At 43.7% G+C, this 27,609-nt stretch overlaps 1 protein-coding gene and 1 pseudogene across 1 annotated transcript in view; one reads left to right on the top strand and one right to left on the bottom strand.

Moving 5' to 3' along the window:
• The window catches only part of Taok3 (TAO kinase 3), a 245,934-nt gene that overhangs the window by 180,251 nt on the left and 38,074 nt on the right, over positions 1-27,609 (bottom strand). The window lies entirely within an intron of this gene.
• On the top strand, positions 2,075-2,650 carry LOC123454138 (annotated as a pseudogene).

Below are 27,609 nucleotides of genomic sequence, written 5' to 3'. Positions count from 1 at the left end.
GCACTAAGTGGTGCCTATGCCTGGAGCTTGTTTGCAGCATCACTAGGCCCTGACACGCCTGTTTATTTTCATCCTCATTCTCTCTCTTTGTTGGTGAGTAAATAAAAATATGTTTCTTAAACGGACTTGGTACAGTCTCATACTTGGACTGTAAAGCTGGAACAACCAAAGCACATCTATGGGAAGGGATGTTCTTCCAAAGAATCCAGTGATATGAAAATGTAATGTGCATGGATGCGCAACATGACTGCATTTCAAAACAATACTATTGCTGGGCGTGGTGGAGAACACCTTTAATCCCAGCACTTGGGGGACAGAGGCCAGAGGATCCTCGTGAGCTTGAGGCCTTCCTGAGATTACGTAGTGAATTTCAGGTCAGCCAGGGCTACAGTGAGACCCTACCTCAAAAACAAACAAACAAAAAAACTCATAGAGTTGGGCCTGTAATCCTAGTCTCCTGCAGGTAGAGGCAGAGGGATCAGGAGTTCAAGGCCAGTTTAGGCTATATGAGACTCAGTTTCAGGTAAACAAATATCATATGACATGAATGTTATCAACATATAATCAAGCTAAAGGCAAAATTGATAAGACTATGTCCAAACTGCTTGCAGCAGCTAAATGATAGGGTGAAGGTTAGTTTGACTAACTGTTTACTTTTTTGATATATTTTATTTTTATTCATTTATTTGAGAGAGGGAAAGAGGCAGAGAGAGAGAGAGAATGGGTGCGCCAGGGCCTCTAGCCACTGGAAACAAACTCCAGATGCATGCGCCACCTTGTGTATCTGGCGAATGTGGGTCCTGGGGAATCAAACCGAGGTCCTTTGGCTTTGCAGGCAAGCACCTTAACCGCTAAGCCATCTCTCCAGCCCTAATGTTTACTTTTAATACTGTGTACTGCTTGCTACATGGTTTAAAATATTTATTTTCATGTAAGTGTGTGTTTGTGTGTGTGTGTGTTGGTACACCAGGGCCTTTTTGACTATAAACAAACAACAGATGCTATACCACTTTTTATATTTGGTGTATGTGGGTGGCTGGGAACTGAACCTGGGATGGCAGACTTTTCAAGCCAGAGCCTTTAACCAATCAGCCATTTTCCCATCCAGCCTCTGAAAATTTTAATATGTGCAAATATATTTTAATAAAAATAGAGAGTTTAAGCCTGGCGTGGTAGTACACACCTTTAATCCCAGCCCTTGGGAGGCAGAGGTAGGAGGATTGAGAGTTCAATGCTAGCCTGAGACTACATACTGAATTCCAGGTCAGCCTGGGCTACGTTGAGACCCTACCACGAAAAACCAAATAATAATAAGAAGAATTATTTTAAAAACAAAGTGAGTCATTTAGCCTTGAACTCACAATTAAATTTAAATGGGGGCTGGAGAGATGGCTTAGAGGTTAAGGCACTTCCTTGTGAAGCCTAAGGACCCAGGTTCAATTCCCCAGTACCCACATAGCCAGAGGTACATGGTGGAGCATGTGTCTGGAGTTCATTTGCAGTGGCTGGAGGCCCTGATGTGACCATTCTTTATCTTTCTAGATACATCAGAAAACAGCAATCTAAAATTACAGGAAAATACTTTTTCTTTTCTTCCTTTTTCTTTCTAGATACATCAGAAAATAGCAACCTAAAATTACAGGAAAATACTTTTTCTTTCTTGGCTAGAGTGAGACCCTACCTTGAAAAATAAAACAAAAAAATTATCTGAAGAAAATATGTATAAACAGAATAGAATAGAAGAAAAGATCTCAATAATAATAGTAATAACTATTATTATTATTATTATTATTATTACATTAACAATCCCCAGGCTGTGATGTGGCTTGTGGTACAGCAGTTGTTTTGCATGCACAAGACCCTGGGTTTGATTCCTAGCATGGCAAAAACAACAAAGGTAAAACTTCCTACAGCTGGGCATGGTGGCACATACCTTTAATCTCAGCACTCAGAAGTCAGAGGTAGGAGGATTGCTGTGAGTTTGAGGCCAGCTTGGGTTAGACTGAGACCCTACCTCAAAAATCAAACAAACAAACAAGCTCTTCCTCTTAGCGGGCTGAGGTGACCTGTGAAAATGGTTCGCTACTCTCTTGACCCAGAAAACCCCACAAAATCATGCAAGTCAAGGGGTTCAACTCTTCGTGTTCACTTTAAGAAGACCCATGAAACTGCTCAGGCCATCAAGGGTATGCATATCTGAAAAGCCACTAAGTGTCTGAAAGATGTCACTTTAAAGTTAGTGTGTGCGGTGCCAGTGATACAATGGTGGAGCTGGTAGGTGTGCCCAGGCTAAACAGTGGGGCTGGACACAGGGTCGGTGGCCCAAAAAGAGTGCTGAATTTCCGCTGCACATGCTTAAAAATGCAGACAGTAATGCTGAACGGAAGGGCTTAGATGTGGATTCTCTGGTCATTGAACATATCCAGGTGAACAAAGCACCCAAGATGCGCCGCCGTGCTTACAGAGCTCACGGTCGGATTGACCCCTATATGGGCTCTCCCTGCCGCATCGAGATGACCCTCACTGAAAAGGAGAAGGTCGTTCCTAAACCAGAACAGGAGGTTGCACAGAAGGAAAAGATATCCCAGAAAAACCTGAAGAAACAAAAACTCATGGCACGGGAGTAAATTCAGCATGAAAATAAATGGAAATAAAAGGGAAAACCAAACAAAACAACCAAACCGGGTGTGGTGGTGCACGCCCTTAATCCCAGCACTGGGAGGCAGAGATAGGAAGAATTGCCATGAGTTCAAGGCCACCCTGAGACTGCATAATGAATTCCAGGTCAGCCTGGGCTAGAGCGAGACCCTACCTTGAAAAAAAAATAACACAAAAACTTCCTGAGAGAGATCTATTAGAATTACGGGCTGGACAGATGGCTTAGAGGTTAAGGTGCTTACCTACAAAGCCTAAGAACCCAGGATTGATTGTCCAGTACCCACATAAGCCAGATGCACAAGGTGGCACAGGTGTCTGGAGTTCACTTGCAGTGGCTTGGAGACCCTGGCACACCCATTCTCTCTCTCACTTCCTCTTTCTCTACCTCTCTAATAAATAAAATAAATTAAAAAAAATTAATGTAGAGGATCCAGATGGGAGACAATAATAAGATGTTACCAAGAGATAAAGTAGGAAATCTGAACAAATGATACACATTTTGTGTGTGTGTTCATGTGAGTGTGTGTGTTCATGTGTGTGAGTGCAGGTGTGGTCCAGAGACAACTTCCGGGTGGCCCTTCCCCCTGCACCTCACTCAAGGGCTGCGATTCTCTCTTTAAGATCTTTCTGTGCTGTTGTTTCTTGCACTCCCAGTGAGCTTCCAGGAAATTCTCCTGTCTCCACCTCCCATATCACCGTCTTCATGCTGGGAATACAGCAGCTCACCATGGCTTCTGGTTTTTTATGTGGAGACTGGGGATTGAACTTGGGTACTCGGGCCTGAGTAGAAGTGCTTTATCCACTAAGCAATGCCCACAGCCCAATGAAATATACATACACATACACATACACATACATACACACAAACATATGTATAGCTTGTGGGGTTTTTTTTATTTTTTTTGAGGTAGGGTCTCACTCTGGTCCATGCTGACCTGGAATTCACTATGGAGTCTCAGGGTGGCCTCGAACTCTTGGCGATCCTCTTACCTCTGCCTCCCGAGTGCTGGGATTAAAGGCGTGTGCCACCTTGCCTGGCGTGTGTGTTTTGTATACATGTTTATGTGCCCTGGTGATGCCCCATGCACTTGCCTGTGGCAGGGGGGTGCTCGCCTGAGGCAGCCACAGCAGAATGTTTGGTGTCTAGCTCCACTGCTTGTTTTTATTTGAGCCGATGCTCTTACTGATGCCAGAGCTTGCTAGGGTTACAAGTGTGCATGGCCATGCCCAGCTGTTCAGGTGGGATCTGGAGATTCGAACTTGGGTGATTTCAGGCTCCCTCGGGCCCTCACCCTTGTGCAGAAAGCTCACTTAACCACCAAGCCATCTCTCCAGCCCAGAGAGATGTATTTTGATGATGACTTGATATTGAAAAGATGATTTCTCCCTAATCTAGAAATTACATGAAATTCCAGTAGAATTCATTGTTAAAGGAATCTGATTTAGAACAGGATTTGCAAACTTTGTCAGTAAAGTTTATATTTGTAAGGCTTTGTGGGTCAGGAAGTCTCTGATATAACTGTTTAACTCTGCTTTCCAGTGTGAAGGTAGCCACACATAAAAATGAATGAGCATATATTACAATAAAACCTTATTATTTTTTCCAACAAAACTTTATTATTTATGCACATGCAAATCGGAACTTCAAATAATTTTCTCTAATTAATAAGTAGTATTCTGCCAGGCATGTTGGCACATGCCTTTAATCCTGGCACTCCAGAGGCAGAGGTAGGAGGATCACTGTGAGTTCAAGGCCACCCTGAGACAATACAGTGAATTCCAGGTCAGCCTGGGCTAGAGTGAGACTCTACCTTGAAAAACCAAAAAATAAAAGGAAAGATTGTAGGGTTGGAGAGATGGCTTAGTGGTTAAGGCACGTGCCTACAAAGCCTGAGGACCCAGGTTTGATTCCCCAGTACCCACATAAGTCAGATGCACATAGTATAGCACATGCATCTGGAATTTGTTTGCAGTGCCCATTCTCTATTTGCCTCTCTTTCTCTCAAATAAATAAATTAAAATGAAATATTTTTTAAGAAGTGTAGCTGGGCATAGTGGGAGGCAGAGGATTGCCAAGAGTTCAAGGCCACCCAGAGACACCATAGTAAATTTCAGGTCAGCTTGGGCTAGAGTGAGACGCTACCTTGAAAAATGAAAAGCCAAAAAATAAATAAATAAAGTATAAAACTACACTACAGTTAATCAATTGTTGAGATCTGGTAGTGGAACTGACAGAAAGGTAAAAGAAATAGAAAGGGGCCCTCAGATACACAGCCAACTCCAGATGGATGTTAACAAGGATATAGGTTATATTTCAAATCAGGAAGATGAATACCTATTCATACATATGTGGTCATAGTTAATAAAAGGAGGTGACTAATGGCATGTTGATGCACACCTTTTAAAAAAATATTTTATTTATTTTTTTATTTGAGAGGAGAGAGAGGGGCTGGAGGGATGGTTTAGTGGTTAAGGCATTTGCCTGCAAAGCCAAAGAAACCAGGTTCAATTTCCCAGGACCCACGTAAGCCAGATGCACAAAGGGCACATGTGTCTGGAGTTCATCTGTAGTGGCTAGAGGCCCTGTCGTGCCCATTCTGTTTGTGCCTGTCTGTTCTCTCTCTCTTTGCAAATAAATAAATAAATAAAATTTATTTAAAAAGAATATAAATTTTAAAAAAAGAGAGAAAGAGGAGAGAGGGAAAAAAGCAGACGGGGAGGGGATGGGCACACCAGGCCTCTAGTCACTGTAAACAAACTCCAGACACATTCAACACCATGTATGTCTGGCTTGTGGCTACACCAAGCCATCTCTTCAGCCTGGAGTTGAGCCTTTAATCCCAGTGCTCAGGAGGCAGAGGTAGGAGGATCGCTGTATGCCTGAGACCAGCCTAGAGCACAGAATGAGTTCCAGGGAAGCCTGGGCTACAGTAAGACCCTACTTTGTAACAACAAAAAAGAAGTGACTAGTCATTCAAATAAGACAAAGGGGCTGGAGAGATGGCTTAGTGGTTTAGGCATTTGCCTGCAATGCCAAAGGATCCCGGTTTGATTCTCTAGGACCCACGTAAGCCAGATAGAGTTCGTTTGCAGTGGCTGGAGGCCCTGGCATGCCATTCTCTCTCTCTCTCTCTTCCTCTTTCTCTCTCTCAAATAAATAAATATATTTTTTTAAAGACAAAGGAAATCTGTATCTTATTCTTTTAACAAAAATTATTTAATTCGGGGCTAGAGAGATGGTTTAGCGGTTAGTGCTTGCCTGTGAAGCCTAAGGACACTGGTTTAAGGCATGATTCCCTAGACCCACAAGGTGGTGCATGTATGTGGAGTTCATTTGCAGTGGCTGGAGGCCCTGATGTGCCCATTCTCTCTCAAATAAATAAAAATAAACAATTATTTAATTGCAAACAGAGACAGAGAAAGACAAAGAGAGTATAGGTAAACTGGTTGGGACCTCTTGCTACTAAATGTACTCCAGATACATGTACAATTTTATGCATCTGGCTTTACATGAGTACTGGAGAATTGAACCTGGGCACACAGGTTTTGCAAGTAAACATTAACAGCTGAGTCATCTCCCCAGTCCTATCTCTTTTTCTCTTTCTTTTTTCCAAGGTAGGGTCTCTCTCTAGCCCAGACTGACCTGGAACTCACTATATAGTCTCAAGGTGGCCTTGAACTCACAGTTATCCTCCTACTTCTATCTCCCAAGTGTTAGGATTAAAGGCATGTGCCACCACACCTGGCTCTATCTCATTTTTTTAAAGAGTGCTTCCTTTTATATTCGTTATTTTATTTATGAGAGAGAAAGAGAGAGAGAGAGAATGGGCCAGAGCTTCCAGTTGGTGTGAACAAACTCCAGATGCATGTGTTACCTGGTATATCTGGCTTACATGGGTCTTGGGGAATTGAACCTGGGTTATTTGGCTTTGCAGGCAAATGCCTTAACAACTAAGCCATCTCTCCAGCCCTCTATCTCATTTTTTAATACTAAAGTAATTTAGATTTTTACACAGAAAAATCTAAACCATTCAACCAATATAAGTATTGGAGAATATTTTTATAATCTCAGATATTAAGTATAACACAACATGTTAACAGACACTGACTAATTTTGCTGCACAAAAACACAAACCTCCAGGGTGATGTCAAGAAGAAATAATGAGGATAATAGTTGCACCACAGGCCCAAAGAATAGCAGTGCAGTGGTTAAAAATAGTAACGGGTAGCCGGGCGTGGTGGCGCACACCTTTAATCCCAGCACTGGGGAGGCAGAGGTAGGAGGATTGCCGTGAGTTCGAGACCACCCTGAGAATCCATAGTGAATTCCAGGTCAGCCTGGGCTAGAGTGAGACCCTACCTCGAAAAACCAAAAAAATAAAAAATAAAAAAAAAATAGTAACAGGTAGTCCCCACTATTCAGAGGCTGAAGCAGGAGGATCGCTTGAATCCAGGAGTTTGAGACTACCCTGCGTAATATAGGAGACTCCACCTCAAAAAACGAAGAGTATGCCAGGCATAGTGGTGCATATCTTTGATCCTAGGACTCTGCAGAGGTAGGAGGATCACAGTGAGTTCAAGGCCACCTTGAAATTACATAGTGAATTCCAGGTCAGCCTGGACTAGAGTGAGACCCTAACTCGAAAAACCAAAATAAACAGACAAACAAACAAAAAATCAAAGTAAGGATATATGACTGATTTTATATAAATATACTGGGTTAGAAAAAGGCATGTTGAGAGCAAACTCCATTTTCTTGTAGGTGGTGGTATGCATGTGGCTTTGTGTGTGAAGTGGTACCTCACAGTTGAGCACAGGGAGTCTGGGAAGGAGGGCTTCAAGAACAGATGAAGGGGCTAGAGAAATGGCTTAGCGGTTAAGCGCTTGCCTGTGAAGCCTAAGGACCCCAGTTCAAGGCTCGGTTCCACAAGTCCCACGTTAGCCAGATGCACAAGGGGGCACATGCTTCTGGAGTTCGTTTGCAGTGGCTGGAAGCCCTGGCGCACCCATTCTCTCTCTCTCCCTCTATCTGTCTTTCTCTCTGTGTCTGTCGCTCTCAAATAAATAAAGAAATAAAATGAACAACAAAAAAAAGATGAAACCAATAGATTATCTGATAGATCAGGACATATTGAGAGGATATTTATAATTCAGGGAGGGAAAATGAGGACGAGTTACAGGAATTAATAGAAGATACAGAGCAATTATTTACCCTAGGGAAGACAAAGTGTCACACAGAGAAAGCAAATTTAATCATCATGGCTAAAAATCACAGCTGTGAATAACATATCCATAGAAATAATGTAAGTGTAATGTTCTGAGCAAACCCAAAATTATGATATAACCGTATCTTGAATGTGGGAGTAAAATGTGTGTGTGTGTGTGTATGAAAGCTAAAATCTTATCTGTCATCTAAAATTGAAACATCTAGATTGCAGAATAAATATGTTATTTAGAAATATGGAGGAGGAAAAAAGCAGAGAAAATGTCCCTAAACCTTTAAAGTGTTTGCCATTGAGAAGCAAGAATTGGGAGTGGGGTGGGGAATAGGGAGGAGAGGCCAGAGACTGCTGCTTTGTATTATAATTTTCAAGAAAATTTTGAATTTCTCCTATAGTTCATATAGAAGTATATAATTTTGATAAAGTAACATCATACACATTAACACTTTTGGCATAAAATACTATTAAAAGGCAGAAAGACACAAACAAGGTAATCCTAGTACTTGGGAGGCTGAGTTTGGAGGGTCGCCATGATTTGGAGGTCAATCTAGGGTTTCAGAGTGAGCTGCAGATCAGGCGAGGCTAGAGTGAGACCCTGTGTTGGAAAAAAAAAATAGTAAAAAAATTAAATTTAAGTTGTCTTGCTGGGCGTGGTGGCACATACTTTTAATCCCAGGACTTGGGAGGTAGCGGTAGGAGAACCTCTGAGAGTTTGAAGCCACTCTGAGACTACATAGCAAATTCCAGTTCAGCCTGAGCTAGCATGAGACTCTACCTCAGAACCTTAGAAACCCAAAAAATAAAAAATAAAAATAAAATAATAATAATAAATGTAAGTTGTCTTGTATTCTATTTTTCTCCATAGTTAATCCTCCTCTTTTGAACTCTTCACTTTCATAATCAGCCATTAATTTGAGGCTGGTGAGGTTGGCTCTCTATTTTAGCATTTTTTAAATTGTAAAAATATCTTGAGCTTTAGCCCCTGATACTGTTTAGGTGAAATTACTGTAAGTGTATATTAAAAATGTATTGTTGGGGCTAGGAAGATGGCTTAGCGGTTAAGGCATTTGCCTGCAAAGCCTAAGGACCACGGTTCAATTCCCCAGAACCCATGTAAGTCAGATGCACAAGGGGGCATATGTGTCTAGAGTTCATCTGCAGTAGATGGAGGCCCTGACACACCCATTCTCTCTTTCTCACTATCTGCCTCTTTCTCTCTCTCTCAAATAAGTAAATAATACATTAAAAAATGTATTGTTGAAAAAAAAAGACACAAATAGGGAATGTAGATAACCACCATCCAAAATATGTGAAGAGGGCTGGAGAGATGGCTTAGTGATTAAAGCATTTGCCTATGAAGCCTGAGGACCCAGGTTCGATTCCCTAGTACCAGATGCACAAGGTGGCACATGCCTCTGGAGTTAGTTGGCAGTGGCTAGAGGCTCTGGCATGCCCATTCTTTTTTTTTTTTTTTTTTCCCGAGGTAGGGTCTCGCTCTAGCCCAGGCTGACCTGGAAATCACTATGTAGTCTTAGGGTGGCCTTGAACACACAGTGATCCTACCTCTTCCTCCCAAGTGTTGGGATTAAAGGTGTGTGCCACCATGTCTGGCTTGTTCTCTCCATCCATCTGCCTCTCTCTCTCTCTCTCTAACATGCAAATACATAAAATCTATTTTTTATTTGTTTGTTTTTCATGGTAGGGTCTAGCTCTAGCCCAGGCTGACCTGGAATTCACTCTGTAGTCTCAGGGTGTCCTCAAACTCATGGCGATCCTCCTACCTCTGCCTCCCGAGTGCTGGGATTAAAGGTGTGAGCCACCATGCCCGGCCCATAAAATCTTTTTTAAAAAAGCAAAATTAGGGCTGGAGAGATGGTTTAGTGGTTAAGACATTTGCCTGCAAAGCCAAAGGATCCCAATTTGATTTTCCAGGACCCACACAAGCCAGATGCACAAGGGGGCACATGCTTCTGAAGTTTGTTTGCAGTGGCTGGAGGTCCTGGTGTGCCTATTCTCTTTCTACCTCTCTCTCTCAAATAAATAAAGAAATAAAATATATATTTTTTAAAAAAGAAAAATGAAAAAGAAAAACACAGGGCTGGAGAGATGGCTTAATGGTTAAAGGCCACATGCTTGCAAAGTCTCATGACTTAGGTTCGATTCCCCAATGCCCATGTAAGCCAGTGGCACATGCGTCTGGAGTTCATTTGCAGTGGATAGAGGCCCTGGCACGCCTATATCCTCTCTCCCCTCCAAGTAAATAAATGATTTTTTAAAAAGCATGAAAAGGTATGGAGGTAGGTGAGGGAGGTAAATTTCCACCGTACAGAACTGTTAAGTATCTACTGAACATGGGTAAAGCTTTTCCCAGGGTTAGAGAGATGTCTCAGTGGTTAAGACGCTTTCCTGTGCAGCCTGAGGATCCAGGTTCGATTCCTCAGGACCCATGTAAAGCCAGATGCACATGTGGTGGCACATGTCTGGAGTTCATTTGCATGCCTATATTCTCTCTCCTGCCCCCTCTCTTTTTTCCTCTCTCTCACATAGATAAATAAAAATAAAAATATTTTAAAAAGATTTTTCCATCACACTAATAGTCAAAGACATGTATATTAAGTGACACCATCCTTTTTTCATATTGCAGCATCTAAGTGTTGGGGAGATATGGGAAGTCCTGTGGGAGAGTGTATAGGTCAGCACAGTAAAACTACTGGTGTGCAATGTAGAGCTGTCTATCAAAACTATAAAATGAGGCTGGAAAGATTGCTTAGTGGTTAAGGCACTTGCCTGCAAAGCCTAAAGACCCAGGTTCGAGTCCCTAGTACCCATAGAAGCCAGATGCACAGGGTAGCACATGCGTCTGGAGTTTGTCTGCAGTTGCTGGAGGGCCTGTAGCCTCCATTCTCTCTCCATCTCTATCGTCTCTTCCTCTCTCTCTCAAATAAATAAATAATTTTAAAATATATATACATATAATGGAGCTGGGTGTGGTATGCAAGCCTTTAATCCCAGCACTGGGGAGGCAAAGGTAGGAGGATCTGCGTGAGTCTAAGGCCACTCTGAGACTACTAAATAAGTTATAGGTCAGCCCGGGCTAGTGTGAAATCCAACCTCAAAAAAATATATATATATATGTGTGTGTGTGTGTGTGTGTGTGTGTGTGTGTGTGTGTGTGCGCGCCCGCGTGCGCGTGTGCATGTGTAAAATGGAGCTAGGCCAATGGTACAGGTTTACTATGTGTGGTGGTTTAATTCAGGTGTCCCCCATAAACTGATATTTGGGAATTAATGCCTCCTGGAGGGAGTGTGTTGTTGGGGTTGGCCTTATGGGTGTTATAGCCAGTTTCCCCATGCCAGTGTTTGGCACACTCTCCTGGTGCTATTGTCCACCTTATGTTGCCCAGGGGGTGATGTCCACCCTCTCTGCTCATGCCATTGTTTTCCCCTGCCATCGTGGAGCTTCCCCTCAAACCTGTAAGCCAAAATAAACCTCTTTTTTTCCCACTTTGGTTTGGTGATTTCTACCAGCAATGTGAACCTGGCTGCAACAGCAAAGTGGTACCAAGGAGTGGGATTGCTGCTAGATACCTGACTGTGTGGCTTTGTTCCTTTGGAGCTGATTTTCAAGAGAAATGTGGAAGGATTTGAAACCTTGGCCTAAAAGATGCCTTGTAGTGCTGTAAGTACAGCTTGATGGACTATTCTGGTCAGAGTTGAAAGGCCTAGATACAGTAAGAACTATGGACTGTGAGGTTTGGCTTATGAGGGTGAGAAAGAACTTTGCTTGGACTGGGCTAGCAGTTTGAGAAGCTTGCTGTTATGCTCATATCCTAAGAAGTTGTGCAGGATTGCTTTGCATAGAAATGAACTGGTATGAACAGAGGGATATGGCACAGAAAAAATGAAATCTTTGGGTGAACTGCTGTCCATTCAGCTGCAATTGAGAGATTACAACCTTTGAGATTGGGTCAACTGACCTGCATTGGGGCAACAGGAAGAATGTAGACTCTTTTGAAGGGGCCTGAGTGTTTAAGGAGTGTCCTGTTCTCCAAAGTCGGCTTTAAACTCGCTCCCCTGGATTAACAAATTGGCACCGTACTTGGTATTGTGGAATACAAGAAATGCAGGAAAGAGAGGGTCATTGAGTTTGCAACACGGTCTTGTGTTTTGGAAACGGCCATGGGCAGTGTGAAGCAGGTTTGCTGGATGTCTGCATGGAACCCCATGGGGTCATGAGGATGAACCAGGATTGCAGTGGAGTCCCAGTGGAGATGCTGGGACCACGAGATGGCTGCTAAGGAAAGCTGCCGGCTCCGATGAAGTTTTTCTAGGACTGTGAGTAGCCTAGCTGGAGGGGTGGAATTGAAACTCCAGAGACTTGTTGCTGGTTAGAATTATCAGAAGTGGAGATTTAACACTGGCTAGAGTTGTTGAACTTGGAGCTACAGAGTTTGATGTTTTCCCTGGTTGTTTTAAATCTTATGTTGGCTGAATATTTCTTTGCTATGCCCAATGCCATCTTTCGCAGTATGAATGTTTATTCTGTTCCATTATGGGTTTTGCGGGGGGGATTTTTTTGGTATTATGGCTCAGTTAAAAGACCTTGGACTATGGGGATGTTTGAACATCACTGGAGTTGATAAAAACTATGGGGGCTTTTAAAAGTGGACTGAATGCATTGTATTTTACATCATGTATCAATATCAGTTTATGGGGGTCAGGGGCGGAATGTGGTAGTTTGATTAAGGTGTCCCCCATAAACTTAGGTGTTCTGAATTCTAGATTCCCATTTGATGGAGATTTGGAAATTAATGCCTCCTGGAGGCAGTGTATTGTTGGGGATGGGCTTATGGGTGTTATAGCCAGTTTCCCCTTGACAGTGTTTGGCACAATCTTCTGTTGCTATTGTCCACCTGATGCTGGCCAGGGGGTGATGTCCACCTTCTGTTCATGCCATCGTTTTCCTCTGCCATCTTGGAGCTTCCCCTCGAGCCTATAGGCCAAAATAAACCTCTTTTTTCCCACAAGCTGATCTTGGTTGGGTGATTTCTACCAGCAATGCGAACCTGACTACAACACTATCCTAGCTACTTGGGAGGCTGAGACAGGAGGGTCATAACTTTTAGGCCAGCCTCAGCAACTTAGTAAAAACCTATCTCATAAAAAAATTAAAAGAAGGTTAAGGGTGCAGGCGAGTGGGAGTGCACTTGCTTGGCATGGATGAGGCCCTAGGTTTGATCCTCCATACAGCATCCGTATGCACACACACACAGTTAAAATGGAAATACCTTTAACAATATATTTATTTAGCTGGGTGTGGTGGCGCACGCCTTTAATTCTAGCACTCTGGAGGAAGAGGTAGGAGGATCGCCATGAGTTTGAGGCCACCCTGAGACTCCATAGTGAATTCCAGGTCAGCCTGGGCTAGTGTGAGACCCTACCTCAAAAAACCAAATATATATATATATATATATATATATTTGAGAGAGAGTGACAGAAAGAGGCAGATAGAGAACAAGAATGGGCATACCAGGGCCTCTAGCCACTGCAAATGAACTCCAGAGGTAGGCACCACCTTGTGCATCTGGCTTTACATGGATCCTAGGGAATCAACTCAGGTTCTCAGGCTTTGCAGGCAAATGCCTTAACTTCTGAGCAATCTCTCCAGCCTGCATATATATATATATATATAGGATGTTTCCAGTTGTTTTTATTTTTTTTTTTTCATGGTTTGGATTTTTTTTCAAGGTAGGGTTTCGCTCTAGCCCAGGCTGACCTGGAATTCACTATGTAGTCCCAGGCTGACCTTGAACTCACTGCAGTCCTTCTACCTCTGGCTCCCAGTGCTATGATTACAGGCATGTGCTACCATGTCTGGCTTAAAAGCCAATTTTGAAGAAATGATGTGTTTGGCTAAAGACATAGCTAATAGAATGCCCATTTAGCATGAGGAAGGCCCTGGGCTCATTCCTTGACAGTAAAGAAAATAAAAAGGATACCCAAAAAAATGACATGTGGGTTTATGGACTTCCCTAGGAAGAGTTCTGTAGGAAAATACTTTGACTCACTAGAAATAAACACACTTTGGCAACTACAAAGGGATTCCACTTTCACCCTTCCTGTGTTGTTGTTTGAATTTCTAGTGGAAAGGAAACCAGTCATCCCTCTTGTCTACTGGGATTTGCTCCAGAACTACCACCGCTCTGGGTATCCACGTCTGCGGCTCCTCAGTTCCTGTGCACACGCCTCTCTGAATCTTTACATTTGGTTTTGTTGTTGTTGTTTTCAAGTAGGGTCTCACTCTGGCCCAGGATGACCTGGAATTCACTCTGTAGTCTCTGGTTGGCCTCGAACTCACAGCGATCCTCCTAGCTCTGCCTCCCGGGTGCTGGATTAAACACAAGTACCACCACGCCCGGCTTGAATCTTCATTGTGAAATGCTCAGATCTGCAGCTGGGTGAACCTACAGATCTCAAAGTTGCCAAGTGAAAGGCCAAATTAAAAGCCATCAAGGGGGCTGGAGAGATGGCTTAGCGGTTAAGTGCTTGCCTGCAAAGCCTAAGGACCCCGGTTCGAGGCTCGATTCTCCAGGACCCATGTAAGCACAAGGGGACGCAGGCGTCTGGAGTTCATTTGCAGTGGCTGGAGGCCCTGGCACGCCCATTCTCTCTCTATCTGCCTCTTTCTTTCTCTGTCTGTTGCTCGCAAATAAATAAATAAAAACAAAAATATTTTTAATAAAAAAGCTATCAAGGACACATTGTTGGGCTGAAGAGATGGCTTAGTGGTTAAGGCATCTATCTGTCTGCAAAGCCAAAGAGCCCAGGTTAAATCCCCCAGTACCCATGTGAAGCCAGATGCACAGAGTGGTGCATGCATGTGGAGTTTGTTTGCTGTGGTTGGAAGCCCTGGCATGCCCATTCTCTCTCTCTGTCTCTCTCTCTCTCTCTGCGCCCATTCTCTCCCCACTCTCTGCCTCTTTCTCTCTCAAATAAATAAAAGAAAAGAAAACTTGTTTTTTTTAAAAGATACATTATTAGTTGGGTGTGGTAGCACACGCCTTTAATCCCAGCACTTGGGAGGCAGAGGTAGGGGGATCGCCATGAGTTTGAGGCCACCCTGAGACTACATAGTCAATTCCAGGTCAGCCTGAGCTAGAGTGAGACCCTACCTCGAAAAACCAAAAATAAAATAATTTAAAAAAAGCAACAGGACTTCAACAGTATTCCAACCACAAAGGAGGTGTAGAAGGGTTCATTTTCCATTTGAACACCCCTGCCCCCACTCTCAAGTGTGATTCTACCCAAAAAACTACTGTGTCTTCTTGCAAATTTTTTTTCTATAAATATCTATAACAATCATGTCCTTTTTATTACAGAGTCACACTGTAATGCTGATCAGCAACTTGTTGACATATACATTGCAAACCAGTCTAAGTCGATAACTGTGGTTACCATCAAATATTCCTTAAATAGTATTGCTTAGGGAAGAGGCTGGGGATGTAGCACAGTGGTAGAGCGCTTGTCCAGCATGCTTGAGGTCCTGAGCTTGATCTCTAGGAATACAAAGCAAAATGATAGAATAAACTGGGCGTGATGGCACACGCCTTTAATCTGAGCACTTGGGAGGCAGAGGTAGGAGGATCGCCATGAGTTTGAGGCCAGCCTGAGACTACATAGTGACTTCCAGGCCAACCTGGGCTAGAGACCCTACCTTGAACAACCAAAATAATAATAATCGTTAATGATAATAATAGAATAAAATAGATCAGTGTTTTTTTATGCAAAAGACATGTTTGGGCTAATCTGGGGTCACATGGTTCAGCCTTTGCTGAGGGTCTTGAGAAATGGTTAGTGGGTAAAGAGCCTGTCGTATAAGCAAGAGGACTGGAGTCTGTATCCTTAGCACACATGTAAAAATGCCAGCCATAGCTGGGTGTGGTGATGCATGCCTTTAATCCTAGCACTCGGGAGGCAGAGGTAGGAGGATCACCGTGAATTTGAGGCCACCCTGAGACTGCATAGTGAATTCCGGGTCAGCCTGAGCTACAGTGAGACTCTACCTCAAAAAAACCTAAAACAACAAACAAACAAACAAACAAAGTGCCAGGCATGAAGACACACGTATGCAATCCCAGTGCTGGGGAGGCAGAAACAGGCAGATTCCTGCAGCTCACTGGTAGCTAGTCTTGCCAAATGGGTGAGCTCCAGGTTCAGCCAGAGCTGTAGGTTCTCAAAGAATAAGGTGGAGAGTGGCTGAGAAAGACACCTGATGTAGGTTTCTGACCTCCACATGTGCATCTACACACGTGTACACATATCTGTGCACACATACACATACATGTATACATACCAAACACACACACACTTATAATAAAAATAAACCTTTTCTGACTTCACCGTGCCACCATCATCTCTAGCTTGCTGACTTTGCCTCAGAGGTTTTGTATGCATTACATCAACTAATTCCCAAAAAGAACCCAAGCCCACAGCACCCTGATCCTGACTCTATAGATAATAAACTGAGGGTCTGAAATGTTATGAACCAGGACAAGAGAAAGTCCAGTGTCTGCACTTTCTAATCATAGCATGAAAGCTGAAATCTGATCAAGTTCTTAATTTTTAAAATTTTTAAATATTTTTTTGTTCATTTTTTATTTATTTATTTGAGAGTGACAGACACAGAGAGAAAGACAAATAGAGGGAGAGAGAGAATGGGCGCGCCAGGGCTTCCAGCCTCTGCAAACGAACTCCAGACGCGTGCGCCCCCTTGTGCATCTGGCTAACGTGGGACCTGGGGAAGCGAGCCTCGAACCGGGGTCCATAGGCTTCATAGGCGAGCGCTTAACCGCTAAGCCATCTCTCCAGCCCAATTTTTAAAATTTATGTGCAAGGAGAGAGAGAGAGACAGAGAGAGAGAGAGAGACAGACAGACAGAATGGGCATTCCAGGGCCTCCAGCCACGAATTCCAGATGCATGTGCCACTTTGTGCATCTGGCTTTCCACGGGCACTAGGGAATCAAACTCGGGTCCTTAGGCTTTTTAGGCAAGCACCTTAACTGCTGAGCCATCTCTCCAGCCCTGAACAAGCTCTTTGTGAACTGAGCTGGCATCACTTCGAAAGGAAAATTCAAATGCTGAAAAATAATGGTGATGTTCTGTGAGGCTTGTTTTGACCTTTTCCCAAAGATACTCAACTTGATCCATGCTAGCCAGAGTTAAGTTTGTTCAGTATGAAATCCTTGGAGGCTGGTTCTCAAGCCCCAGTGTCCTTTCGGGAGGAAAAGGGATGTCTATAAAAACGCTAAAGCATGAAGCTCACAATGAGCCTCCGGATTTGGCCCTCAGAGCTTCCACTTTATGTCTTCCCCAAGAAAGATCTACTCAGAGGCCATGGGCCTTTTCTCTTTCCATTCCTTTTGCTAGGCCAAAGTTGAAGAGCCCGCTTGCTCAGGATGGTGTGTGCATGCGCGCACCCACGCGAGCCCGATGAGCACAAGCTCACGAATGCATGGAGGCCAAAGGTCCACGCTGGGTACCCTCCTCAGTCCCTCGCTACCTCATTCACCTTATTTTTTGAGGAAGGCCTCTCACTGAAGCGAAGCTCACCCTTCTTTGGCCACACTGACTAGCTCGCAAGCCCCAGGGATGCTCCTGTCTCTGCCTCCCCAGTGCTGGGGTCACAGGCCCAAACTGCTACACCTGGCTTTCTGGGTGGGTGCTGGGGCTCTGAACTTAGGTCTTAGGGCTTGGGCAATTAGCACTGACTAAGCCATCTCCCTGGCCCCTAGATCCAACCTGAGAGAAAGAATAACACTCCTCTGTAGAACTGACTCCAGAGACCTGACTTTCCTACTCCCAAAAAGACCTTTTTGCTTATTTTCAGAAAATGTATTATATTTTATTTATTCAATTATTTGAGAGAGAGAGAGAATGGGTGGGCACCAGGGCCTCTAGCCACCACAAACCAACTCCAAACGTGTGCACCACCTTGTGCATCTGGCTTTTACGTGAGCACTAGAGAATCAAACCTGGGTCCTTTGGCTTTGCACGCAAGCACTTTAACCGCTAAGCCATCTCTCCATCCCAAGGTGTCATAGGAGATACAAACTTCTGCTTATTCCGTGGGCCACAGATATGCACTCTATCACACCCAACGCACACATGGGACTTCTTCCCCTCTGGGAACTTACTCAGCATACACGTCTTGAGACATGAGGGAAACCCTGCTCTCAGGAAATCTGCAGTGCTCAGAAGACACACGTGGCTAACGTTACACTCCACTCTCCCCACACACATTGCATGGCGGTGGGGCGCTAGGACCCTACCTCCCACTCGAGTTCAAAACTCTACATAGGGCTGGAGAGATGGCTTAGCGGTTAAGCGCTTGCCTGTGAAGCCTAAGGACCCCGGTTCGAGGCTCGGTTCCCCAGGACCCACGTTAGCCAGATGCACGAGGGGGCGCACGCGTCTGGAGTTCATTTGCAGTGGCTAGAAGCCCTGGTGTGCCCACTCTGCTCTCTCTCTCTCTCTGCCTCTTTCTCTCTCTGTCTGTTGCTCTCAACTAAATAAATAAATAAATAATTCTTGGTTAAAAAAAAAACAAAAAAACTCTACATAACCAGAAACTAGAACACAGCATCTTCTGTATCTTATGAGTTAAAACACCACCACCACCCACCCAACCCCAAAACCTGTCAGGTGTGGTGACACCGGAGGCATGGATAAGAGAATCACAAGTTTGGGGCTCACCTGGGATACATAGTGAGTTCAAGGCCAACCCGGTCTATGCAGTGAAACAAACTCATAACATATGAAACATGGGCTGGAGAGATGGCTTAGTGGTTAAGGCGTCTGCCTGTGAAGCCAAAGGACCCAGGTTTGATTCTCCAGGACTCATATAAGCCAGATGCAAAAGGGCACATGCGTCTGGAATTCGTTTGTAGTGGCTGGAGGCCCTGGTTTGCCCATTCTCCGTCTCTCTTCTCTCTCTCTCTCTCTCTCTCTCTCTCTACTTGGAAATAAATAAAACTCAAAATTAAAAAAATACATAAAACAAATAGTAAATCAAAAAGGCCTAGATAATCTAGAAATTTGCATTTATAAGTAGCATGCTAATCCTCTGGGTAGATGAACTACAATTTTTTTTTCCTCAAAGGGAATTGGAAGGCCTGGGGAGCTGGCTCAGTACTTACAGGAGCTTGCTTAGAAAGTCTGCTGACCTGGGTTCAATTCTCCAGCCACCTGCAAAAAGCTAGAAAGGCAATCATTTACAGGGGCAAAAAAGACCCTAGCATGCTTATATATAAACATATGCAAACATTTTTATTTTTATTTTTGAGATAGGGTCTCGCTCTAGCCCAGGCTGACCTGAAATTCACTATGTAGTCTCAGGGTGGCCTCAAACTCACAGTGATCCTCCTACTTCTGCTTCCAAGTGCTGGGATTAAAGGTGTGTGCCACCACACCTAGCTACAGGTATTCATTTACTATCTGTTATGTGGCAGGCTTCATGCCAGGTGGCAAAGGCATCTTGGGGTCATGTCCTCAAAGAGAGCTGTCTAATGGCAACCAGCCTGAAATATGGTCAATGACAGCCCAGTGTCTTCAGGAAAGGAGTTGACAAAATCTCAGGGACACCAGGAAGTACTTTAGGCTGGGGCATGAGATGGTGAAGGCCTAGAGATGGAAGTCATGACCCGTGACAGCCTGAGAGAAAGAAGGTAGATGTTTGGACCCAAAATGAGCTTTTTCATATATTTATTTATTTATCTATGAGCAGGGGAGAGGGAGGGAGACAATGGGTACACCAGGGTCTCTAGCCACTGCAAACAAACTCCAGATGCATGTTCCATATGTATCTGGCTATGTGGGTACTGGGAATTCGAACCTTGGTCCTTAGGCTTGGCAGGCTAGCGTCTTCACTGCTACGCCATCTCTCCAGGCCCCTGAAATGAGCTTTGTGCATCTCGCCGTGTTTCCCGAGAGACAAGGTATGGGAGCTCCTTCCCCTGGGGGTGGGGGGTGGTTTCTGGGACTCTGAGTTCTTTTCTCTGGCATTCACCCGAACGCCGAGAAGCTAGCTCTTCAAACCCGAATTGTGCAGCAAGTCAAAGTCATCCTGACACTTGGAAGATTCAGCAAAGTGGCAAAGCTCCTTATTTTCAGATTGCAACCACGAAAGACAGAAGGGAGAAAAGTAACTTCTTTAAGCTGATGTTACACACTTCCCAGACCCCTCATGGCCAAAGGATGTCACTCCACACTGTGAGTCATCTGCTGGGTGCTTCCTAAAGTGGGGGAGGGGCAAGATGTCTGTGTCATGTGCTCGGTGACTTCAGCCTGCTCCAGGAGGCCATGAACTCTGCCCTACTAAAATGGAAAGTTACATGCAATTAACTACTGCAAAACTGAATTGAAACCAAGAAAGGCGGGAACACAAATATTCCCTTCATTGTGATAGTTCACATATGCGCCATGGGGTCAAAATTTAATAAAGATTTGCATGAACATTTGCATCTAGCCACTACTGTTGTGACTTAGAAAATGGACCTCTTGGGTTGGAGATGGCTCAGTACTTAAAGGCGCCTGTTTGCAAAGCCTGCAGGCTTGGGTTCAATCCTTTGGTACCCACAAAAAGCCACATGCACAAAGTGGTGCATGTATCTGGAGTTTGCAGTGGCAGGAGGCCGTGGTGTACTCATTCTTTTTCTCCCTCCTTCCTTCCCTCCCTAGCTGTTTGCAAATAAGTAAAGAAAATAGGGTCTGGAGAGGTGGCTTTAAGGACCCAGGCACAATTCCCCAGTACCCATGTAAGCCAGATGTACAAGGTAGTGCATGCATCTGGAGTTTGCTGGAAGCCCTGGTGTGTCCATTCTCTCTCATTCTCTCTCTCTCTCTCCCTCTCTCCCTCTCGAATAGATAATAAATAAATAAGATATTTAAAATAAAATGGAATTCTCATGTGTGTGGCTGCCCAGAAACATAAGGTCAACCAATAGGGTATTTTGGTGTGTGTGGTTTATACATGTGTGGGTACAGATATGTGCACCTCATGCCTGCAAGGAGTCCAGAGGAGAACTTTGGGTGTCCTTCTCTTATTGTTCACCTGTGTATTTTTTTCCTTGAGATGGCATCTCTCCCTCAACCCTGAGCTGCTGTCAGGAGCCCCACTGATTTTCAGGTCTCTGCCCCAACCATACTGGGGCTACAGATGTGCCTGGTCACGCCCAGCTTTTTACATGGGCTTTAGGGAGTTGGACGTGGTGGTCTCTGGCCCAAGAAGCCCTCCTGCTTAAGCAGCAAGTGCTCTTGACCACTGAGCCATCTCCAATCCAGCTATTTTTCATTCAACTCTCACTAATAAACACAGAAAAATGCAATAGATTATCAGTAATTGCTATTCAGTCAAAACTTAGGCTTGACCACAATACAGAAAAAACATTTGAATATCCCTGATAATTTTGTGAGAAAAAGGACTCTGTCAGTGATGTGAGCTTGCTGGAAAAGAATGACAAAGTCCTAAAATAAAATCTGACCTCTCATTTCCTGTCTTCTTTTTTTCCCACAAATTTCTATGGAGGGACTTCTAGATGAAAAGCCAAACAAAACTTTCACTTATACAAAGTCAAAAGTGACTGATGAGAAAATATATGTAATGATTATACTTGTCTGCAGATTGTTTTAGAGTAGTTTGCAAAAGTGATATCCCAGTAAGAGGGCCTAATAGGGTTTTATCAATATCTTTTTCTCTTTTTTTATATTTTATTATTTATGAGAGAGAGAGAGAGAATGGGTGCACAAAGGCCTCTTGCTACTGCAAATGAACTCCAGACACATGTCACCTTGTTCACAGTGTGACCTTGAGCATCTGGCTTATGTGGGTTCTGGAGAGTGGAACCTGGGTCCTTAGGCTTTGTGGGTAAGTACCTTAACTGCTAAACCATCTTTCTAGCCTTCTTTTTCTTTTTTGAAACTTTTACTCAATTTTTAAATTTATTTTGAGAGAGCGAGAAAGAGAGAATAGGCATGCCAGGGCCTTTAGCCACCGCAAACAAACTCCAGATGCATGTGCCACCTTGTGCATCTGGCTGACATGGGACCTGGGGAATTGAGCCTGGGTCCTTCAGCTTTGTAGGCAAGTGCCTTAACCACTAACCCATCTCTCTAGCCCATCTTTTTTTAAAATTTCATATTTTTATTTGAATATTTTTTATTGACATCCATAGTTATACACAATAAACCATGATAATTCTCTCCCCTCTTTTTCTTCTTTTTAAAAAATATTTTATTTATTAATTGATAATTTCCTCCCCTCTTTTTCTTTTAAAAAGTATTTATTTATTTGAGAAAGAGAAAAAGGGAATGTGAGAGAATGGCCACTGCAGGACCTATAACCACTCTGGCTTTATATGGGTCCTGGGGAATTGAACCTGAGTCTGTTGGCTTTGTAGGCAAGTGCCATAACTGCTAAGCCATCTCTCCAGCTCGTCCACCTCTCTGTCTCTGTCTCTCTCTTTTCTTTTCTTTCGTTTCTTGGTTTCTTTCTTTTTTTTTTTTTTTTTTGAGGTAATGTCTTGCTCTAGCCCAGGCTGACCTGGAATTCACTAAGTAGTTTCAAATTGGCCTCCAACTCTAGGCCTTCAGAGTGCTGGAATTAAAGGCATGTGCCATCACACTTGGTTCCACCCACCTCTTTTTCTGCAAAGAACAGCTATATGCATTTTTACAAATTCTGATGTAAATTAGCTACTCCTGGTAGGGAAAAAAAAAAAAAAGGTCCAGTTCTAAATGAATTTTAAAATATGCCTTATGGCATGGTACCCTATTAATATGGACAGTTTTTGTGTTTTATGTATTTGTTAAAAATATAAAGAAATAAAACAAGGCAAAAAGGCTTTGTGCTTTTTTTTAAGGTAGTGCTATGATTCTTTTTTTGTTTGTTTGTTTGTTTTTTTGAGGTAAGGTCTCACTCTAGCTCAGGCTGACCTGGAATTCACTCTGTAGTCTCAGGATGGCCTTGAATTCACAGCAATCTTCCTACCTCTGCCTTCCAAGTGCTGGGATTAAAGGCGTGTGCCACCACACCCGGCTTGAGTGCCACAATTCTTGACCTGAACTATGCCCCAGGCATTCTCCAGATGGTTGGGAGATAGGGTAAGTCTTTGTGAGATCTGGCCAGGTTGATAGTTGGGCAAAGAGGAAACATCAGGGAGAGGGGAAGTCTGTGCAAGGCAGCATGTTAGGACGACAAAAGTGACAGTTACTCATTAAACTTTAAGTGGGTTGATTGATGATAAGAAAAGTGCAAACAGGAAAAGAGGACAAGAGAAAACAGGGTTAGGAAATAAAGAGGACAGGAAAAAGGTTAAGAAGGAAGAAAGAGGTAGGAAGGTGCAAAGACCAAGCTGGTAACGAGTGTGCCTTTGGCTTGACAGTACCCGTTTATCTGCACCAGCCTGAGACAGCCGGAGACGGTGGAAACCCGAGACATCTGTTGCCTTGGGTATGTAAGAAGATGGAATTGATCTCAATTGAGCCCAACCGCCACCCACAAAAGCAATTAAGAAAAAAACCAGGCAATACAAAGAGATGGCCCACAAAGGTCTGTGGTCTGTGTTACATGTGATTTTTTTTTTTTTTTTTCCAGGTAGGGTCTTGCTTTAACCCAAGATGACCTAGAATTCTCTAGGTAGACTTGGGGTGGCCTCAAACTCAAAGTGATCCTTCTACCCCTAGCTCCTGAGTGCTAGGACTAAAGGCATGCGCCACCATACCCAGCCATTTTTTTTAAGAGTACTCATCACAGAATATAAAGGTAACGTGGAACTCAATTCTGTTTCCTTTATTTTTTAATTTTTAAAAATGTTTGTTACTTACTTATTTATTTGGGGGGGAGGCAGATAGAGAGAGGGATTGGGCACACCAGGGCCTTCACTATTGCAAATGAACTCTAGAAGCTTGTGCATCTGTCTCGCCCAGATTTGATCACTAAAACACAAATTCAACTAAATTCCTACTGTGAGAAAGGCCCCCCAGGGGACCCATGCTGGGAAGGACTTCCCCGAGACCTGTCATGCCGGCCAGCCTGCTGTAGCCCACCTGACAGGGAAAGAATGAAGAAGCTGTGGGAAGTCCAGTTTATTAGACTAAGAACTGGGGAAATCTTAAGGTTTATAATAAAAGACTTATTATGGGTTGGAGAGATGGCTTAGTTATTAAAGCAATTGTCTGTGAGCCCTAAGGACCCAGGTTATATTCCCCAGAATCCATATAAGCCAGATATACACCATGGCACATGTGTGGAGAGTTCATAGCTAGAGGCCCTGGTGTGCCCATTTAAAAAAACAAACAAACAAGCAAAACCAGGCATGGTGGCACACCTTTAATCCCAGCACTCGGGAGGCAGAGGTAGGAGGATGGCTGTGAGTTCAAGGCCAGCCTGAGACTACATAGTGAATTCCAGGTCAGCCTGGGCTAGAGGGAGACCCTACCTTGAAAACAAAATTGGGATTGGGGGACTACAGAGGTGGCTTAGCGGTACAGGTACTTGTCTGCAAAACCTAAGGAGCCAGGTTCAATTCTCCAGTTCACATGTATGCCAGATGCACAAGGTGGCACATATGTCTGGAGTTTATTTGCAATGGCTAGAAGGCTAGAGGCCCTGGTGCACCTAATCTCTTTCTCTCCCTCCCTCTCTGTGGTGGTTTGATTCAGGTGTCCCCCATAAACTTAGGCATTCTGAATGCTAGGTTCCCAGCTGATGGAGACTTGGGAAATAATGCCTCCTGGAAGTAGTGTATTGTTGGGGGCAGGCTTATGGGTGTTACAGCCAGTGTCTCCTTGCCAGTGTTTGTTCCTGATGTCCACCCTCTGCTCATGCCATCATTTTCCCTGCCATTATGGAGCTTCCCCTTGAGCCTATAATCCAAAATAAACCTCTTTTTTTCCCACAAGCTGATCTTGGTTGGGTGATTTCTACCAGCAATGAGAACCTGACTACAATACTCCTCCTCTCTGTCTCTAATAAATAAATAAAAATAAAAACATTTTTTAAAAGACATAATAGAAATGAGGGAAATCTTAAGAAAAATTTGAGCTGGGCCTGGTGGTATAGGCTAGCCACCCCACTTTACGTAGGAAGCTGGGTTCAAGGTCAATTTGGGCAACTTACCAAGACATTATCTCAAAAAAAGTAAAAAAAAAATATATAAAAAGGGCTGGAGAGATGGCTTAGTGGTTAAGGCATTTGCCTGCAAGGCCAAAGGATCCAGGTTCAATTCCCCAGGACCCACATACGCCAGATGCATAAGATGTGTCTGGAGTTCTTTTGCAGTGGCTGGAGGCCCTGGAGTGTCCTCCCTCCCTCTCTTCCTCTCTCCCTCCCTCCTCTCTCTCTCTCTCTCTCTCTCTCTCTCTCTGTTTCTTTCTCTCAAATAAATAAATCAAATATTTTTTAAAAATAAATAAAAGAAATAAACTTAACCAGTAAAGTTTACCCAACTCCATATCCAATTTACATCCCTAGGGTTATAAGAGAACCAATGCAAGCCATCATGCAGATTGCCCACTGGGGAGCCTTCCCAACATGGGAGATTTCTGGTTCTGTTTCCTTCCTAAAATAAATTTTCTTAACTTGCAAAGAAAAAAAAAGTGCTTTGTAAACATAATTTTCCAGACCAATTTTTAAAAGACAAAGCAAATACAAGCTATACATTTTAAGTTTCCCTATGTTTTTATTTTAAAGTTTCTTTGGGGGGGCTGGAGAGATGGCTCAGCAGTTAAGGCACTTGCCTCGAAAGCCTAATGACCCAGGTTTGATTCCCCAGTACCCATGTAAAGCCAGATGCATAAAGTGGCACATGTATCTGGAGTTCATTTGCTATAGCTAGAGACCCTGGCATGCCCATTCTCTCTCTGCTTGCAAATACATTTTTAAAAATATTTAAGCTGGGTATGGTGGTGCCAGGGAGGCAGAGGCAGGAGGATGGCTAAGAGTTCAAGGCCAGCCTGAGACTACATATTGAAATCCAGGTCAGCCTGGGCTAGAGTAAGACCCTACCTTGAAAAACAAAAAAATATATATATTTAAAAGAAATAAAATCGGGCTAGAGAGATGGCTTAGAGGTTAAGGCACTTACCTGCAAAACCAAAGGATGCAGGTTCAATTCCCCATGACCCATGTAAGCCAGATGCACCAGGGGGTGCATTGGTCTGGAGTTTATTGCAGTGGCTGGAGGCCCTGGTGTGCCCATTCTCTATTATCTATTATCTATTATCTATTATCTATATATATATATATTTATCTATCTCCATCCCCACCTCTCAACTAAATAAAAAATAAAGGAAAAAAAATTTATTTTGGTTAGGAGCCATTTGTAACAATGACAAAGATCCCAGAAAATCCTGAAGCAACAGGTTCTCCACAGGAACCACAATAATATTCACAGCATTCACTTATCAATATTCCTCTCTCTGAAAACTCCACACAGGGGGGCTGGAGAGGTGGCTTAGCGGTTAAGCACTTGCCTATTAAGCCTAAGGACCCCAGTTCAAGGCTCAATTCCCCAGGACCCATGTAAGCCAGATGCACAAGGGGCCACATGCATCTAGAGTTTGTTTGCAGTGGCTGGAGGCCCTGGCACGACCATTCTCTCTCTATCTGCCTCTTTCTCTCTCTCTGTCGCTCTCAAATAACTCCACACAGGGGGATCGGGAGATGGCTCACCGGTCAAAGGCATTTGCCATAAAAGTGTGAGGACCTGTGTTCAGATCCCCAGAACCCATCTAACGCTGGATGCTGCAGTGGAAGTCTAGAGTATGAAGAGAGGGAGAGACAGAAGAATGTCTCAGGATTTCACAGTCCAGCTAGCCTGTGAATGTACTAGGGAACAATGAGACCCTGCCTCAAACAAGGTGGGAGGCAAGAACAGACATCCAAAGTTGTCCTGTGGCCTCCACACACATCTGTCACATGCATGCCTCCAATCAGGCACATAAAAATACACATACATACATACATATAAAAAATCCTGGGGCTGGAGAGATGGCTTAGCGGTTAAGCGCTTGCCTGTGAAGCCTAAGGACCCCGGTTCGAGGCTCGGTTCCCCAGGTCCCACGTTAGCCAGATGCACAAGGGGGCGCACGCGTCTGGAGTTCGTTTGCAGTGGCTGGAGGCCCTGGCGCACCCATTCTCTCTCTCTCCCTCTATCTATCTTTCTCTCTGTGTCTGTTGCTCTCAAATAAATAAATTTAAAAAAAAATGAAAAAAAAAATAAAAATAAAAAAAAATCCTGGAGCAGGGTATGGTGGTGCATGCCTTTATTCCCAGCACTTGAGAGGCAGAAGTAGGAGAATCACTGTGAGTTCAAGGCTACCCTGAGACTACATAGTGAATTCCAGGTCAGGCTGGGCTAAAGTGCAACCCTACCTCGAATACAAAAAAAAAAAAATTCTCAGAACTTAGATGCACAAGGTGGCTCATAGTCTGCAGTGCTGGAGGCTCTGATGTGCCCATTCTCTCTCTCTCTCTCTCTCTCCATACATATATATATCTGCTTCTCTCTCTCTCTCTCTCTCTCTCTCAAATATAAAAAAAATTTAAAAAAGGAAAGTCTCTGAACTTAAGGGGATGGTATTGTATATATGTCAGTAGAAAAACAGCTTACTGGGGGTGGAAAGGCCTAAGTGAGGTCAGGGGAAGAGACTGAACGAGGGAAAGGTGGGGGGA

Source organism: Jaculus jaculus, chromosome 13, assembly GCF_020740685.1.
Source record: "Jaculus jaculus isolate mJacJac1 chromosome 13, mJacJac1.mat.Y.cur, whole genome shotgun sequence".
NCBI classification, from domain to species: Eukaryota; Metazoa; Chordata; class Mammalia; order Rodentia; family Dipodidae; genus Jaculus; species Jaculus jaculus.
The sequence above is the reverse complement of the archived record's forward strand: the minus strand, read 5'-3'. Positions and strand labels throughout refer to the sequence as shown.